Source organism: Heloderma suspectum, chromosome 9, assembly GCF_057233095.1.
Source record: "Heloderma suspectum isolate Gila_16-S chromosome 9, 16-S_ref, whole genome shotgun sequence".
Taxonomy (NCBI): Eukaryota; Metazoa; Chordata; class Lepidosauria; order Squamata; family Helodermatidae; genus Heloderma; species Heloderma suspectum.
In genome coordinates, this window is record NC_139466.1 from 1,538,347 (window position 1) to 1,554,192 (window position 15,846).

At 52.4% G+C, this 15,846-nt stretch overlaps 1 protein-coding gene across 1 annotated transcript in view; it reads left to right on the top strand.

Moving 5' to 3' along the window:
• The window catches only part of LOC146338302 (diacylglycerol kinase delta-like), a 54,465-nt gene that overhangs the window by 9,217 nt on the left and 29,402 nt on the right, over positions 1-15,846 (top strand). The window lies entirely within an intron of this gene.

A 15,846-nucleotide genomic window follows, 5' to 3' on the forward strand; every position in this document is an offset into this window, starting at 1 on the left:
GTTATTACTATTATTATCATTACTATAAGGCTACTAAGTAAGATTTTTGGTTGGTTAAACTGTTAAGCTTTATTATTACTATTATATTCTAACTGAAGGGCAATATATGGTTGCTGGGAATGAATGGTAGGCCTGCTTCCTTGCTCTAAGACTGATGATATGATATTGGAATGTAAGGTTGATTATCAAATTGTAATATTGCTAATGTTATAGGTATAGTTTCTAAATTAGAATGGGATCTGAAGCCCTGTGTATTGGAGTTTAAATTTAACCCTTTAAAACAGAAGTGGATTTTTTTTTCTTTTTCCTTTCTTCCCCCCCCCCCTTTCTTCTTCTTTTCAGTATTGTGTCCTCCTAAGAATATTGTACTGTTAGGAAATTGTAGTTATTGATCAGGTTGTTGGTATTGTTTATTTCATTTATAAAGACAAAAATAAATAAAAAGTATTCTCAAGATCACTTTTGTGAATAGTCACAGCCAATTGGTTCCTAATAGCATTTATGAATATATAGAATTAAGATTTCTTGCCCCAGTGAGCATTGCTGTACCCACTGCTGTTTTGTTACCCATTCACCCAGTTTGGTGAGCCCCTTTGGGGGGTTTTCAGTCTGCTTTGGGCTTCACCATCTGGAATACTCTGGTACTATCTACAAACTTGACCACCTCACTGCTCACTCCAGACTGCAGATAACTAATGATCAACTTAAATAACAGTGGTTCCAAATGCAGACCCTCAGGAGACTCCTCTGCTCACTTGCTTCCACTGAGAAAACTGCCATTTCCCCCCCTCTCCTCACTTCTCTTTTCTTTAACCAATTTCTGACCTCTGAGTCTACCTGAGGGCATTTCATGAGGGACTTGGTCAACAAGCATGTATTTACTGGTTTATGTAGCTAAGAGTGATCAGCAGACATTATACAGTTGGACTTCTGAAATGCTTTTGATGTTCTCAAAGAGTTTTAAAAGGGTTGTGAGGCAAAACTTCCCTTTCTGGAAGCCATGCTGACTCTTCCTCAGCAAGACCTGTTTTAGCTTTAACAATAATTTGCCCTAATTTACCTGGGATAGGCCTGTAATTTCCTGGCTTCCCCCAAAATTCTTTTTAAAATGGATGTTACTTTGCCATCCTCCAGTCCTCTGACAAGGAGGTTGATTTCACATTTCCATTCTTCTAAGGGTTTGGGTAAAAGCCATCTGGCCCTGTTGACCCGTAATTTGCCATTAGCTCTAAAACTTCCTCCTTTGCCCTCAATATTTGGCATAGACCATCCTGTGCCTTCCCACAAACAATATTCCAGATACGGATCTCTCCTCAACATCTTCCACCACAATGGCTGATGCAAAAAATTCAAAGCGCTCTGTCTCTGTCCTCCTGCAGTGTAAAAACAGCATTGTCTGTTCCAGCCTTAACTGGTCTTTTAGAATAATGTTCTTATACATGACTTTTGAGATGCTTTATGATTGCCCATATTGAACTAGTGAAAAGGATCAAAATTGTAGACATGCATAACATTTTTATTGGTTTGAGGACAACTAACTGATGGAAAGGTATAGAATCCATCCTGTTTTCCTTGGGGGAGACAGACGCTCATTCCGTCAGGCCTTCCAGGGTTTCTTCCTCAGGCTTCTTAGAGCCAGGACACCAGTTGCATGGCATTCATCTGGCTACTGCCTGGTCTAGGCAGTTCTTTTTTTAAAGTGTGTCTGTGTGTGAATGAATGACTTAAAAGTAGTTTTTGAAGAGTGGTTATTATGTATGATGATATCTGCTCCTTTGAAGGCCCCTAAAGGGCAGAAGGGAGCTAGCAGGGGTGTTGCTCTCTTTCGCAGGACAGCCCTCCAGCTCTCTGGGCTGGCCGGCCGGCTGGCCTCTTTGGGGGCGTCTGCAGCAGCAGTGCAGGATCAGAGCTGGAGGGGCCCTCTTGGGGCTCTGGGTTCAGCAGCAGCACATCCTTCAGAGTGTTGCTCGTGATGAGTCACCACTGCAGTCTCAAAAAGCAGCAAAAGAGAGAAGCGTTGTTGCTGGAACTCCCATCTTCCTGGGCTGCCACACATTGAACCATTTTGCTTGTGCTCTGGAGATGTCGGGGTTAACTCCGCTGCCGTGTGTGTGTGTGTGTGGGGGGGGGACAGTGCAGGTGGGTGGTGAGAGTGAGTCCCCTGTGCCTGTCCTCAGCTCTGCACCTAAGCCAGGTGAGCCAAGGAGATCCTCTCCTGCTGGCCCTGAGCACCTCCTCTGTTGCACTTTTGCTCACAGAGATGCAGTTGCGGCCAAAGCAAGGTTTGGAAGCCCTGCTCCTGTGGCACAAGGAGGAGCGTTCAGCCTCGCCCAAGCAGCGCAGAGTGCGTTCCTGGCTTGGGCCAGGGATTCCACCTCTGTGGCTGCTCCCAGCACCCTGGAGAGCGCTCCTGCAGCAGAGCGAGGCCCCTGCAGCCAGCCAGACTGTGGAAGCAGAGTAGGAGAACATGCGAGGAGCCCCCCTTCCCAGCTCCGTGTCCTGTTTTCTCCTGGCTGTTCCAGTAGATCAGAGCCATGCTGTGGGCTTGCCACACCTGTGTGAAATTAGGCTAGCCAGAGAGAGCAACTTGCTGGTGGGGTCTCTCTATGTGCGCGCGCGTGTGTGTGTGTGTGTGAGTGAGAGAGAGAGAGAGCGCAAGAGAGAGAGAGAGCAGGACCCAGGGAGCTTTGACTGAGCTGGGATTGTAACCCATGTTTCTTACATCCCAATGCAGCTCTCTGGCACCCGGGTTGCATTCTGTCGCTTACTCTGTGCAGAGGCAGGCTGATCATGGGCAGATCACAAATGCCTCTTCAAGATCAGTGTAGGCAAACTTGGCCTTTGTTTTAATTGTGAACTGCCAGAGAGCCTCGGCTATTGGGCAGGATAAAATGTAATAAATAAATAAATGAAAATGATACCAGCACTTCGCAGGCATGGCCTCACTCATCCTCACTACAGCCCTGTAAGGTTAGCCAATGGGGCATACCTGTACTAGAGGCTGAGAGGGCAAGGTGGACGACAGCTTGCTTGAGGCCACTCAGTGGGCTTGAGCTTGAACTGGACTTGAACAGCGGGATCCCCTACACAGGCTTTCAACCTCTCGGTGTCAGGGGAGGGGAACCTCAGGCACGGGAGCCAAATCTGGCCCTCCGGTGGTCCCAATCCCTGACTTTTCTGTGGCCCCCCCACCTCCTCACTCTAAAAGGCTGGAATGCCTCTCTGAAGGCCTCGTTCCTGGCAGGAAGAGCTCCCAGCTACAGTCTGCTGGTACTTGTTGTATTTTGGCCACACCTGTTCTTGCCCTTTTTAGCGTTTGATGTTGTCCTCGTGGATGAACGGCTGCATGGCTGCATCTCAAGTTGTAGTGGAGCAGCAGAAGAGGGGGAGCTGAGGAAGGGCAGTCCTCCGGGGGGGACAGGTGTGCTGCACAGGGGGGGAACAGGGCACGTGAAAGCAGGGCACAGGTGGGGGGAGGCTGGACTCTTTCCAGTCTGAGCTGTTGCCTGGGGAATGAGTGGTGGGCTAATAATAGGCAGCAATAGCACAACCTGGCAACTACCCGTTTCCTGTGCTTAATGAGTTTGGGCCTTCAAGGAGGCATCCTGCCCTCACTCCGGAGGGGAGGCCTCCCAGCCCCAGGGGCTGGCTTTGCAATGGAAAGTGGTGACCCAGTTAGAGGTGTCTCAGTTGGGAGTGGTGGGGGAGGGTGGTGCAGGGACAAGGGGAGGAGGGACTCTAATGAGGAATCCAAACGGAAAAGGATTCTGGAGCCAAATGCCTCCTCTCTCCACCCGCCCCCCTTCCTTATTTCAGCCAAGAAGTTCCCTGCCTTGCCACTCCCTCCAAGTACAGCCTGAAGACCAACTCCTCCCTTGGGGGCTCACCCAGTCTCTGAGACCAGCACATGGGTCCTCCTGATGTTACCTGCCATGTGTCAGTGGCGTTCACTGTGCCCAGAGAATTTTTCAAGGTTTTGGCTTCTGGGATTGGGATGTTGAGTGAATCTTGGGCTCCATTTCTTGAGGCAGCACAATCTTTGTGTCTTCTGCTGGCTGCAGCAAAAAAGGTGCAGCAGTCTGGACCCTTGAAACGTTAGCTGCCGACAAAGGAATGAGCGGAAGTATCAAGCATTTTGTGAATGCCCGTTTGCCAAGTATGACGATTTATGAACTTGGATCTACAATGCTGGAGCCTGATGCTATGGAGGTGTCGCCTCCACTGCTTCCCCATTCCTTTGTCCAAGGCAGGCGCAGGCATCTGAGATCCAGACCCCCCCCCCACAGTGCCCTGTTGTTTTGTGGTCACACACAGCACAACTTGCTGCTGCTGCTTGGAGGGGTGTGTGGGAGAGGAGGCCCTTGTGCATCGGATGCAAATGAACACCTCCTCCTTGCTCCCTGCTCTGAACCTCAGCAGCACGGGGCGGAGTGTGTCCTCCTGCCAAGTCCAAAGCGCGCCCACCTCATTCAGCTTCCTGGCGGGGAGGTGGGCTGGGGCTGCCTCGCAGGCAGGGGAACCAAGGAAGTAGGAGCAGAGCCTGGGAAACTGCACCGGGATCTGGATCTTGCCACACCCAAACCCGCAGCAAAGTTTGGCTATGGCAAGATTTGAGCCCTGCCGCCAGACCGAGGGGAGGCTTCCCTCTCACGCCTGTGGTGTGCAACAATGAAGCGTGAAGAGGCAGCCCCCCTCCTCTTCCTCCTCCAGATTTTACATCCCCTGAGCAGCTGCAATTAGCAGCAGCAGCCAAGGGCCTTGTTGTAATAGGCTTCATTGTACTGGTGAAAGGCTTGTAGGAAGCAGTTGATTATGCAGATGGAAGGAGCGAGCAAGGCTGGCGATAAATAAGGCTTACCAGGCATTTGGCTGCTTTGTGACAGGCCAGGGATGATGAACCACAGCATGTGGGTTTCTCCTGCTGCTTTCAAAAATCAGCTCTGTATTGTCATTTGAATAGGGGAGGGCGAGGAGGTGCCAGTCCCTTCCTCTCGCTCCCCCCCCCCGCCTCGGTTCATTGCATTTCTGGAGTGCTTTATCCCATGGACACTGTCTGACTACTTGGTGGAGTGTCCTGATGCCCAGCAAGGGAGTGGTGGGATAAAGAGGCTACCAGAAATCTTTGCTTCTGAGCTGCAAACTGGGAACAGAGCCAGGCCAGTGCATTTAGCTCGAAGTGTTTGTGAGTTTGCATAGCTCAGCCAGTTTAAGCCCACAATGGCCAGGATGGTTTCCCAAACTCCGTTTGCAGTTCATGGCTTTGATCTTAGGGGAGGCAGGATAATTTAGGCCTGCCAGTGATTCCATCCCAGTTTTATCTGCCCTTCAATGGTGGCAGGATGATTATGCTTGTTGTCTTATTATGCATCCTATTGCGTGTGGCTAATTTTGGTCATTGCGGGGGGGGGGGGGTGTTGGTATGACTTGTTGGTCCTGCTTTTTGTACACCACCCTGGTATCCATAAGCATAAAGGGTGGCTTAGAATTATTTAAGTTAATAAATAAATGCACATGTTTAAATAATCTGTCTGTACAGACCCTTATCCTCTTTGCTAAGGGCAATGGGGAAGTTGGGCCGCCTGTGATTCCTCTTGCACTCTCGCATTTAGCAAAGTGCTTGCTGCTTCCTCTCGCTGGCAGGAGCCCCGAGGGGATGGGCTGCCCCTACCATGTGCCGGTACAGAGGAGTGTAGATGTTGCCTGGTGAGGGGTGAAGCCATAAGCGTGAGTGGTGAGCGCCTTCCTGACTTCAAGAGAGAGTTCATAAGATGTGTCCATCTTGTGATTTACTTGTCCTGGTGCCTCAGTTGTGGCCCCTGGCATTAGGAGAGGCAGTTCTCCCCCATCCCAAGGCGTCCTTCACGATGAAAGACAGGCTGTTGTGTGGTGGCAAAGGGTGGGGGTGGCCACCCATTGCCGCTCCTCAGGGGTCACTCAGGCAGATGGCTTTGCTCAGGTCCAGGTTCTGACAAGGAAGGGATGTTTCCTTCCAGCCAGAGGGGCTGGTGCCCCTGAGCTTTGCTTGCCCACCTGCTGCTTCCATCGCTGTTGTTTGGCCTTCCATTCCCAGTCCTAGTTGGGGATGGGGAGTGATGGGGGGGACCTGGTGCATCAGGATGTTGCCATGGGATTAGCATTCACCATCTGAGGCCATCTCAATGATGCATGCATTTTTGACTGGTAATCCTCCGCGGATTGGCTGAGAGCTCCTGATGTCACCGCTGCATAGCAAACACTTGGAACAGGATCATTCCTGGTTTCTCTCTCCCTGCTCCCTTCCTTGCCAAAATCTATAGAACAAAACCCATCTTGCAGCGGGAGGGGTGTCAGCTTGGGAAGCAGGAGGTGCAGAATCTCATGCCAAGCTCTCGCCTAAGAATCAGCGGCAGCAGATGAACTAATGAGAGACTGCCATGCCCAGAACATGCAGCCCTCTCGGATTCGGGCATACAGGTCCTTGGGACCAGCTGAGCAGCCTCAAAAGGGAGATTATCTCCATTCAAGGAAGCCCTTGGAGCAAAAGGCTCAGTGCTTAGCAGGAAAGTGGGAATAGCCTCTTTTTCTGCAGCCACCCCGAAGAAACAGGCCCTTTTGACTTGTTGCATGCTAAAGAAAAGGGATTCAGAATAAGGTGGCAAACAAGGCAGGAGAATAAACAGTTTCCCTGGCGGTCTGGTGGGCTGCCCCAACAAAACGCTTTGACATGTGCATTTCGTCACAGCCCTTAAAGCCTGCCTTTCATACCTGAAGGTCCTAAATGAATCATTTTTCTGGCCTTGCTCCCAGAAAGCTAACCAGAACATTTACATGAGAATTCCAAAATGTAGCATAGTAACCCAGTTTTGAGATCCAGGGAGGCCGTGCAGGACAGGTGCAGTTGGCAGAAGCAGATACAGAACGGGCCGGGGAGGCACATGCAGTGTGTGTCAGCAGCCGCCATGCAGGGAGAAGGTAGCACTGGGGCCTGAAGGAATGGTCAGAGTGGCTTGCACTCCTCAGATCCTGCCCAGGCCCACTTCTGAGCTGAGAAATCAGATAAGGTAGCAACCTCTTAGGCTGCATGTGGCCTACGCAGGATTATTAGCATGATTGTTTATTTATATATTGCCATCAGTGTGCTTTGGGCTTTACAGTGCACAAGAGGATGGATCATTGCCCTGAGGAGCTTGCAGTCTACGATTCAGCACAGGGCAAACAACAGAGGAAGGGGAGAAAAGGGTTTAAACAGGGAAGGGAGAATATGTTATTTCTGTTACATGTGCTTAGGTTTAGTTATGGACCTGGGAGCTCAGCTAGGGGTTGTTCCAAAGGCTTCACGGAGAAGGTGGGTCTTGTGGGAGGGCTCTGGAGAAAGGCAGAGATGTGAAGGGATCTGTTTTACTAGCATCTTTCAGATGTGTGCTGGTAAAGACTTTGTCCCCCTCCCCCCTCCCGGTCCTACTGCTGCACAGGCTCTCTGAAATCAGAGAATGGCCCTATATAGCTCCAAATCTCTGAACTTACGACCTCCCCAGTCCCAGTATGGTGGTAGCACTACTAGGCCAGCCCGAGGGGCTATTTTTAGCTGTTCCTCCCTGATAAAGATCACACCCTTCTACCTCTCTTTGTTGCTGAAAGTGTTATGAATGACTCAGCCGTTGTGGCTTGCTTGTGATCGGTAAGCGAGAGCTTCCTTCTTGGGTTTGCATGCTGTTCTACTTCAGAGATGGAGGGAGCTTGCGGTGGGTGGTGGCCATTGCTGCTGGTGACTCGCATCGCTTGGACAACCTTCAGAGCAAGGCCTGGCACAGCTGAACTTGGGTTCAAGCACACATGATGTTTGGCTGCATGAGGACCTTTGTCCAAAACCCCCAAAGCATCTGCCATTTGAGGCAGAAGTTTGTATGCACAACTGTGTGTTCATCTCTTCCTCTGTGGGCTGTTCTGCTAATCAGAACAGGCACCTTTCAACTGCTTTTTGCTGGGAGGGGAGGAATGCAGGTACTAGCATCTTTTCCCCTGCCAGGCCCAAAACGCAGCTCAAAAGGGGCTGTGCTGATAAGCAAAACAGCCCACAGGAAAAGAGATGAACACACATACCCCTTCCCCTACATGAATTTTCACCCCAAATTGCAACTTCCTGCAGCTGCTTTGGCTAAAAAATAAATTAAAAAACATTCACCTGGTTGTCACGGGTGGTTTGACATTCATGCTAGCAAGGAAGGTGTGCAGACACCCTCCTTTTGTTCCCCCATTTTGCAACGATCATTTCAGACGCCACACAGCAGCACACACGCGGGGTGCCCCTCCTATGAGGGGCTCTGTGCCACACTTCTTCAAACAAAGTCCTGGCACCCTGGTTATCCTCCCACCCCCACCCCCTTTTGCATCTTTGGCAATTGCGAAACATGTCAGTGAGCCATAGAGCCCCACTTGGCCCTTTTCCCACTGGACGGCTGTCGTGCCGTCCTGTGCCTGAAATGTAGGGAGCCTCACGCTGTTGCTTCCTTGGCTTGGGAACAGCGGAAGCTGCCTTATCCTGAGTCAGACCCTTGGCCCATCTAGCCCAGTATTGCCAACACTGGCTGGCAGCAGCAGCAGCTCTCCAGGGTTTCAGGCAGGAATATTTCCAGCCTTATCTGGAGATGCTGCCAAGGACTGAACCTGGGACTCTCTGCATGCTACACAGGGGCTCGACCACTGACGGTCCCTCTGCGCAAAGCTGCATTGCTTGGGGGTGCAGCTATGCCACCGACTGAGCACCTCTTTCCTAAGGCGAGACATCCCTGTAGATAAAACAGGCACATCTTGTTTCAGAATACTGTAGCACTAACCTCTGTAGAAGAGACATCACATTTGTGGGGCTTTACTTAATTTTGCAATGCCGGTCTGATGATGGCCCGAGAGATGGAGGGGAGGAGAGACACATGGGGAGGGAGCGGAAGTCACAGAGCAGAACTGGAAATTGCACCCACATTTCCTGAATCGCAACAAAGACAGCCACAGTGTTTTTTGGGGGGTGGGGCTGCTGTTGAAGCGCCTTCCCTCCATTCAGTCCAAACATGCATTTTCCTCTGCCTGGTAGAGGTCTGGACAACTATCTTCCCAGCACTCAAAAAGTTCTGAAAAAGAGCAGTTTTTCACTTAAAAACAAAAACAAAACTTCCCTTTTATTAAAAAAAACACCAATAAGGCAATGGATGGGTTAAGAGAAGGACTCCCTACGCCTTTTTTTCAAGTGGGCAGCCCACCTGAAGCATGGGGGGGGGGGCAAGAGCAGCACTGAGCCAGCAGCTGATTTGCTGGTATGCATGCCAGTTGCCAGTCCTCGCCTCGGCTGGTGTCGCCCAGGGCGAGGGACGCAAACTGAGCTCTTGTCTTTGTGTGACCTCTGTCTTGGCTGTCAGTCAGCCTTCTCTCAAGTGGTGGATAAACCTCTGCCTCAGTTTCTAGTCTGTACTACCAAACCTTCGGAGAAGGGGGGTTCTGAAACACATACAAAACAGCTAGTTAAACTTGGATCCAAAGAGCTAGGACCCAGCACCACGACTTAGTTAACCTCTCCCTGCCTGTGCCAAATGAAAAAACTGGGGGTTTGTTCTTAAGCAGCAGCAGGGTGAGCCTTTCTAGCACAGGCAGGGTGGAAACGGGGGTGGGGTGGGTGAGTGTGATGCCATGCAAATGCCAGTGTGCCTTGCCTATGGGCTGGTGGTTGACTGAGTCAGTCCCTCAGTCCATCTAGGCCAGTATTGTTGACACTGACTGGCAGCAGCAGCTCTCGCCAGTTTCAGGCAGGAGTTTTCCCCACCCTACCTGGAGATGCTGCCAGGGACTGAACCTGGGACCTCTTGCATAATATCTGGGTCCGTCATTTCCAGTCAGAGAAAGAGCAGCCCTACGGGGGCAGGAAGGAGGCGTGGGCTCTGGCTCCTGCCACACCTTGCCCTGCCCCAGCCACGTGGAGCAGCCAGAGAGCCTGTTTTCTCCACCACCTTTGCTCACGCTAATTATGTGCCAGAACTGACACTCCGAGGGGGAAGGAAAGAAGGGAGGGAGGGAGGGAGTGGGGCCACAGCCTGGGTGAGAGGAGCTTGGCCAGCTCTCACCAGCAGCAGCAGCAGCAGGAAAGGCAGATCCCCAGAGCCTGGCCTGGAGCAAACCCCTAGCTTGCAGGTGCTGCTGTGCTGGGCAAGCCAAGGGCGGCTCCAGCCATGATGTGGCAGCAAGTGGGCATTTGCCACCTGACAGACAGGTGACACGCTGCCATGACTCCTGTTTCTGGGGCGCCTATGCTGTAAGACAGCCTTCCTCAACCTGGCACTCTCCAGATGTTTGGGACCATAACCCCCAGTCCAAAACATCTGGAGAGCACCAGTTTGGGGGAGACTGCCATAGGACAACAGTCTCCAGATGTTCAGAGGGCATTTTGCAGATTCTATACATGATGTTTTGTTGTTCTGTTGATTTTGAGTTTAAACGTGCACGTAATGGTGTGAAGGGCTGTCCTGAGCTGCCAGCCTCTGAGCTCTGTGTGCTGTTGAAGGTGACTGTTCCTTGCCAGCTGGTGCGGCCTCGCAAAGCGCCGGGGGAGGTGCTCTGTACAGGGAGCCTTTGCACCGGTAGGCCTGAGCCAAGCAAACGCGCAGCACACGCGGCAACTGCACTTGCCTCCTGCCAGGCCTACTCTGGGCAGGAGGGCTCGTGCGCCCCATCGTGGTGGGGCCAACCCAGGCCTTCTTTGGCCTACAGTCCTCATGTTTTACATGAGGAAGGTGGCTTTGCGCGGTGGCTGCGAGGAGAGGATCACCACGTTGCACACTGTGTGCGCACCAGACGCACCCCCAGGCCATGGCAGCGCAGCCCTTCCTGTTGGGGATCGTGGTGGGCGGCTGCCCAGAGGGCTACCGCCAAGCCGCGTCTCCTGCACCCCTTGCTGGCCCTCTGCACGCGAGCCTCCCGTTGGCTGGTGCTGCCCGGACACCCGCCCCCTTGAGTAAGAATGGCCACTGTCTTTCAGACACCCAGTCATGCTCCTGCTGTCAGGCCTCTTCCCATGCCAGGTTTGTAAGTCCAGGTGGCAGAAGAGAGACTGGAGAGCAACAACCCCTTGTGTCAAAGCCAGGCTGCTTCACTTACTGGCGCAACCTAAAAATACACTCTGCAGAGGCGCTGAGAGATTCGTGAGAGCCCACCTGTGTATGGGCGATGCAAGGAGGCCGGGAGGAGTGGCTGCCCGCCCTCCCTCTTCCTGCTTTTCCCTAAAGGTGTCTGGCCTGATGCCTTAGATGCTCTATGCCTGCTTCTGCAGGTCTGTCCACACACAGGTGGGCAACTGTGGCCCCAGCATACAGGTATATAGCAGCACAGGAAGCTGAGTCAAAGACCACAACCAGCCCAGTGTTGTCGACATTCTGACCGGCCGCAATGGCTCTCCAGAGTCTCGGGCAGGACACTTTCCATCCTTAACTGGAGATGCTGCCGGGTCTTGAGTCTGGGCCTTCCTGCAGGCAAAGCAGGGGCACTGCCACTGAGCTGCAGCCTCAAAGAGGCCGATTTGTGTGCATTCCCAGTTCCCTCTTCTCTTTATTCTTTGAGTAATGCTCGCAGCATTGTCGAGCTAAGGGATCTTTTATGGGGCATCAAGGGCCAGGCTAGTATCAAATGCTAGGCAGGATTGTCGAGCTAAGGGATCTTTTAAGGGGCATCAAGGGCCAGGCTAGTATCAAATGCTAGGCAGGAGACGAGAACGAGCCGCTCCCCAAATGCAGGTAGACAAGCACGCAGTGTCCCCTGTACGATGCCTTGAGCCTTTCGTTTGAGAAAGGCATCTAATGAGTGCAATTAATCATTGTCCTCATCAGCCACTGAGGCCTTTGAAGGGAGGCCGGGCACCTTGTGGAGGCACGCTCTTCCCCAGCCTCCCTGACTGCCGGTCTGTCTCTTTGCGCAAGGTAGGCTAGGTGTTGTCCTTGTGCTTGGGGCTGCCTAGGCTAGGCTAGCCAGAGCAGCCAGAGGCCGGCAGAGAAGCCAGAGGCAGGTGGCGGGGAGGGAGAGCCCCAGCCATCCACACTGTCGATGATGGCGCATGGCCTGCCTGGGTCCTGTTCAAGAGTGACAGGCTGGCTTCCCCAGCCTGGTGCCCTCCGGACGTGCTGGGCTACCATTTCCAGCATCCCCCAGCCAGCCAGCTGGACTACTGCCCTACAGCTGGGAGTTGTAGTCTGACACATCTGGAGGGCACCAGGTTGGGGAAGACTGGTGAACAGGATCCAGGGCATTTCAGGGGAGGTCCATTTGAATTTTAGTCTGCCTGTCTTCTCTCTGTCAGAGGCAGGGCCAGGGCCAGGTTGAGGGAGCTCTGGGTAAGGTGCCTCCCCCGCCCCATGCAAGTGCCATGTCGGCAGCCCCCTGCGCACCCCCCCAGCAAGGTTACTGGGCAACAGAGCCAAGGGGCGGTGCGGAAAGGGGCGGCAGCTCTCCCCCCCCCCCGTGCTGGTTGCTGCACCCTCAGCCATCTTTATTTCCCTGCAATGTCTCTGGCCCTGATGGGGCCCAGGGGGATTTGGGCAGCGAGCGTGGCTGTGGCTGCAGTTGCTCCGCGCAGTGCTTCTCCTTTCACTCTGGGCCCTAGACATACCCCCCCCAAAGGCGTGTGGGCGTCAGCCATGGTGGGCCTTCTGGGCCCCTGGCACTTGGCCAACCAGGCCTGGTCAGTAGCTCTCTGCCAGCCTCGCACTGGGAATAATGCTTTTTGTTCCAAGTCCCTGGGTGAGGCTCCACCTCCAGCTCTCTGGCCTGGAAATCCTCCCTCATATTCAGCATCGCCAGGTGTGGAGGGTGGTCCAGACGAGCTGGAGAGAAGGCCTGATCTCTGTTGATACAAAATAGATCCATCCAGGAGTTTCCCATGGCCAGGATGATAATGTGGATTACGGTGTCTCCGTACATTACAGCAGGGGCGCAGAGCCACAGGCCTGCAGGCCAAATCCAGCTCTCCTGGGCTCCCAATCCGCCACTCCGGGGTTCCCTGGAAGGGCACACCCCTTCCTCTGGCCCCACACCTTCTCCTTCGACCACCAATCATTTGGCGGTTTCCCAGCTTTTGTGCAGTTTTTTCCCCCTTCTAAAAGGGTGGAGTGCTTCTCCTAAAGCAGGAAGAGCTCTAAGCTACATTATCTTGTTCTTTTTGGCTCCACCTCGTTGCCTTTGGCCCTGCCCACCCCTGGAATGTGGCCCCTGGGAGCTTCTCCAAAATGGCATTTGGCCCTTGGGCTAGAAGAGGTCCCTTAGCCTTGCATTGCAGTCTGTTGGTCCAAAGAAGCACTTCCTCAGCAGTGCATAGTTAACATATGGAACTCCCTGCTACTAGATGTGGCTGTGGTGATGGTGGCTGGATTAGAGGTTCTCTTTTACAAGAGGGTGAGAGAGATTTATGGAGGAGAAAAAGTCAACAGAGCCCCCTCCATGTTCAGAGATATTATGGCTGATTTCTAGTTGCTGCAGTGGAGGGGAGAGGTAAATAGCGAGGGAGGGCTGTGGCACTCAGACCCCGCTTGGGTTTTCCGGAGGCATCTGGCTGGCCACTGTTGGAAGCAAAGTGCTGGACTTAGATGGGCCCAGCCTGGTCTGACCCAGCAGGGCTCTTCCAGTGTTCTGTTCTTAAGGGATTCCCAGCGGGGTGCCATCAGCCGTTTGCAGGCTTCTCTGAAGTCCGTAATGTGACACACCACAAATTGGCATGTCTGGTCCTATGAAGTGATCTGTCCATCAGCAGTGTTCTCAAGAACGAGAGGATGCCGCGACGACCAACAAAATCCCACATTGCTACCATCTGTGTGCGTCCTTTTGCTGTGCAGCAAATGCAGCACTCTGAATTAATTCTGGTTAAATATGTATTTATCATCTGTTGGTATTTGACACGATTATCATCCTCATTTAATTGGGGAAGACAGCTCAAATGGCATTGTGATTTGCCTCTTATTTACATACCAATCAAATGTTGCAGGCAGGCAGCAAGGAGGCGCAGAGTTCAAGGGGCAGCTCCTGTTGGGCAAACAAGCAGTGATCCTTTGCAGACCCGGCAGCAGCGAGCTGAGCAGATGGGAGCAGGGCAACCTGCTAGTGTGCCTGGCGGAAGCACAACCCCTTGGCCCTGGGCAGGGGCAGGAGCCGAGCCGTGTGGCTCCCGTCTCTGAAACTCACAGGGGGACCTTCCCATTCCTGAGGGGCGGTGAGTGAAGATAACGGCGACTGTGCTCTTCCGGAAGGAGGACGGGACTCGAGGGGGTGGGGGTGGAACTGCGCATGATGTGCACCTGTGTCTTCTACCTTGTGTGAGGGGTGTGTAGGTAAAACAACTGGAGAAGGGAGAGGTTTTCATTGGAAAAATGGGACAAGGGCAACCATTAAAGAAGTCCCACCCCTCCACCCAGTGCTGGACTTGCGTGTGTGTGTGGGAGTTAAAAAAGAATTCCAGAACAATTGAATTAGCATTTATTTATGTAGCATGTTGGGCTATGATTCTACACACACTTACCTGGGAGTAAATCCCATTGAATTCAATGAGGCTTCCTTCTGAGGAGACATGTACAGGACTGTACTGTCAGAGTGCTGAAAGTGCTTTGCAGATATTATCTCACTAATCTTCAAAACAGCCCTGTAAGGTAGATCACTGGTGTTATTTCCATACTGCAGCCAGGGGTGGGAGAGCTTGCAGAAAGCCACCGTCAAGTTCAAGACAGAGGTGAGATGTGAACCAGGGGCTGTCTGGCTCCCACTCAGTCTCTTAGCCAGCTCTGAAAGCCCGTTCCCGTGGATGGAGAGCAGGGTCACTTCCAGCTCGCGTTCATATCTCAAGCAGTGCTTCTGCCCAATGGCTTCCTGGTCATGGGCGCCTTGTGGGTTTAGCAGATCCTCCCTCTGGGCTGGAGGATCTCCCAGGTTCCTTCCAGCTTTTGAAGGATCAGGTTTTTCTGGTTAATGCTGCTGGCAGGTTTTTATCACTCTGCAATTGCCTCTTCAATAAAAGCTCACCTTTGTCCCCCTTCAGCCATGTCTAAAGGCCTAGCCGGCTAGGAGTGTGCGTAGCAATCCAAGGGCAGCGTGGCGGAAGAGGGAAGGAGCGCTGGCTCGCTAGCAGTACCTTGGCGCCTGTGGCTAGTTTCTGCTGCTGGGAGTCCCCCGGGGGTGATGGCAGGCTGGGGACAGGGCACCGAGGCTGTCGGGGAGGTTTGGGTAGAGTGGCGGGGGCATGCAGAGAAATGTCTCCCTCTGTGCAGGCAACCAGCTGTATGTTTGTGAAGAGAAGGTGAGCAAAGAGCCCGAGGGCAACAAGCTCCGGCTGCCTGCAGAGGATGCGTGCTCCACGTTCTTTTTTTAATTTATACACACATCTGGATTCCTCATCCCCTAAAAGCTTAGATTGCTTTTGTAGTCGTTGGGGGGCAGGGAGAGGGGTTACAGTAAATTCTTCCTCTTTTTCCCCAGTACAAGCTACCCCAGCCTTCTCCAACTTTTACCCTCCAGATGTTTCAGACTACAACTCCCATCTGCCCCAACCAGCATGGCCAGTGGTCAGGAATGCTGGGAGTTGTGGTCCAAAACATCTGGAGGGCACCAGGTTGTGGAAGGCTGAGCTAGCTTTATACATAAGACGTTTCATAAAGGCTTTAGAAATATTCCAGGCAATAGCAAGATCCTCAACCTGTCTTTAAAAAATAATAATAATAATAGGTATTTATCCTTCAAACTATTTACTGCCTGCTTATTGAGCAAGTAGTTGTTACATTTCCAGCTATTTCTAAACTAATTTTGGCTTGTGTCATATGCAACAGCTTTTACTAGTATATGTTCTGCAAAAGTAGCAGT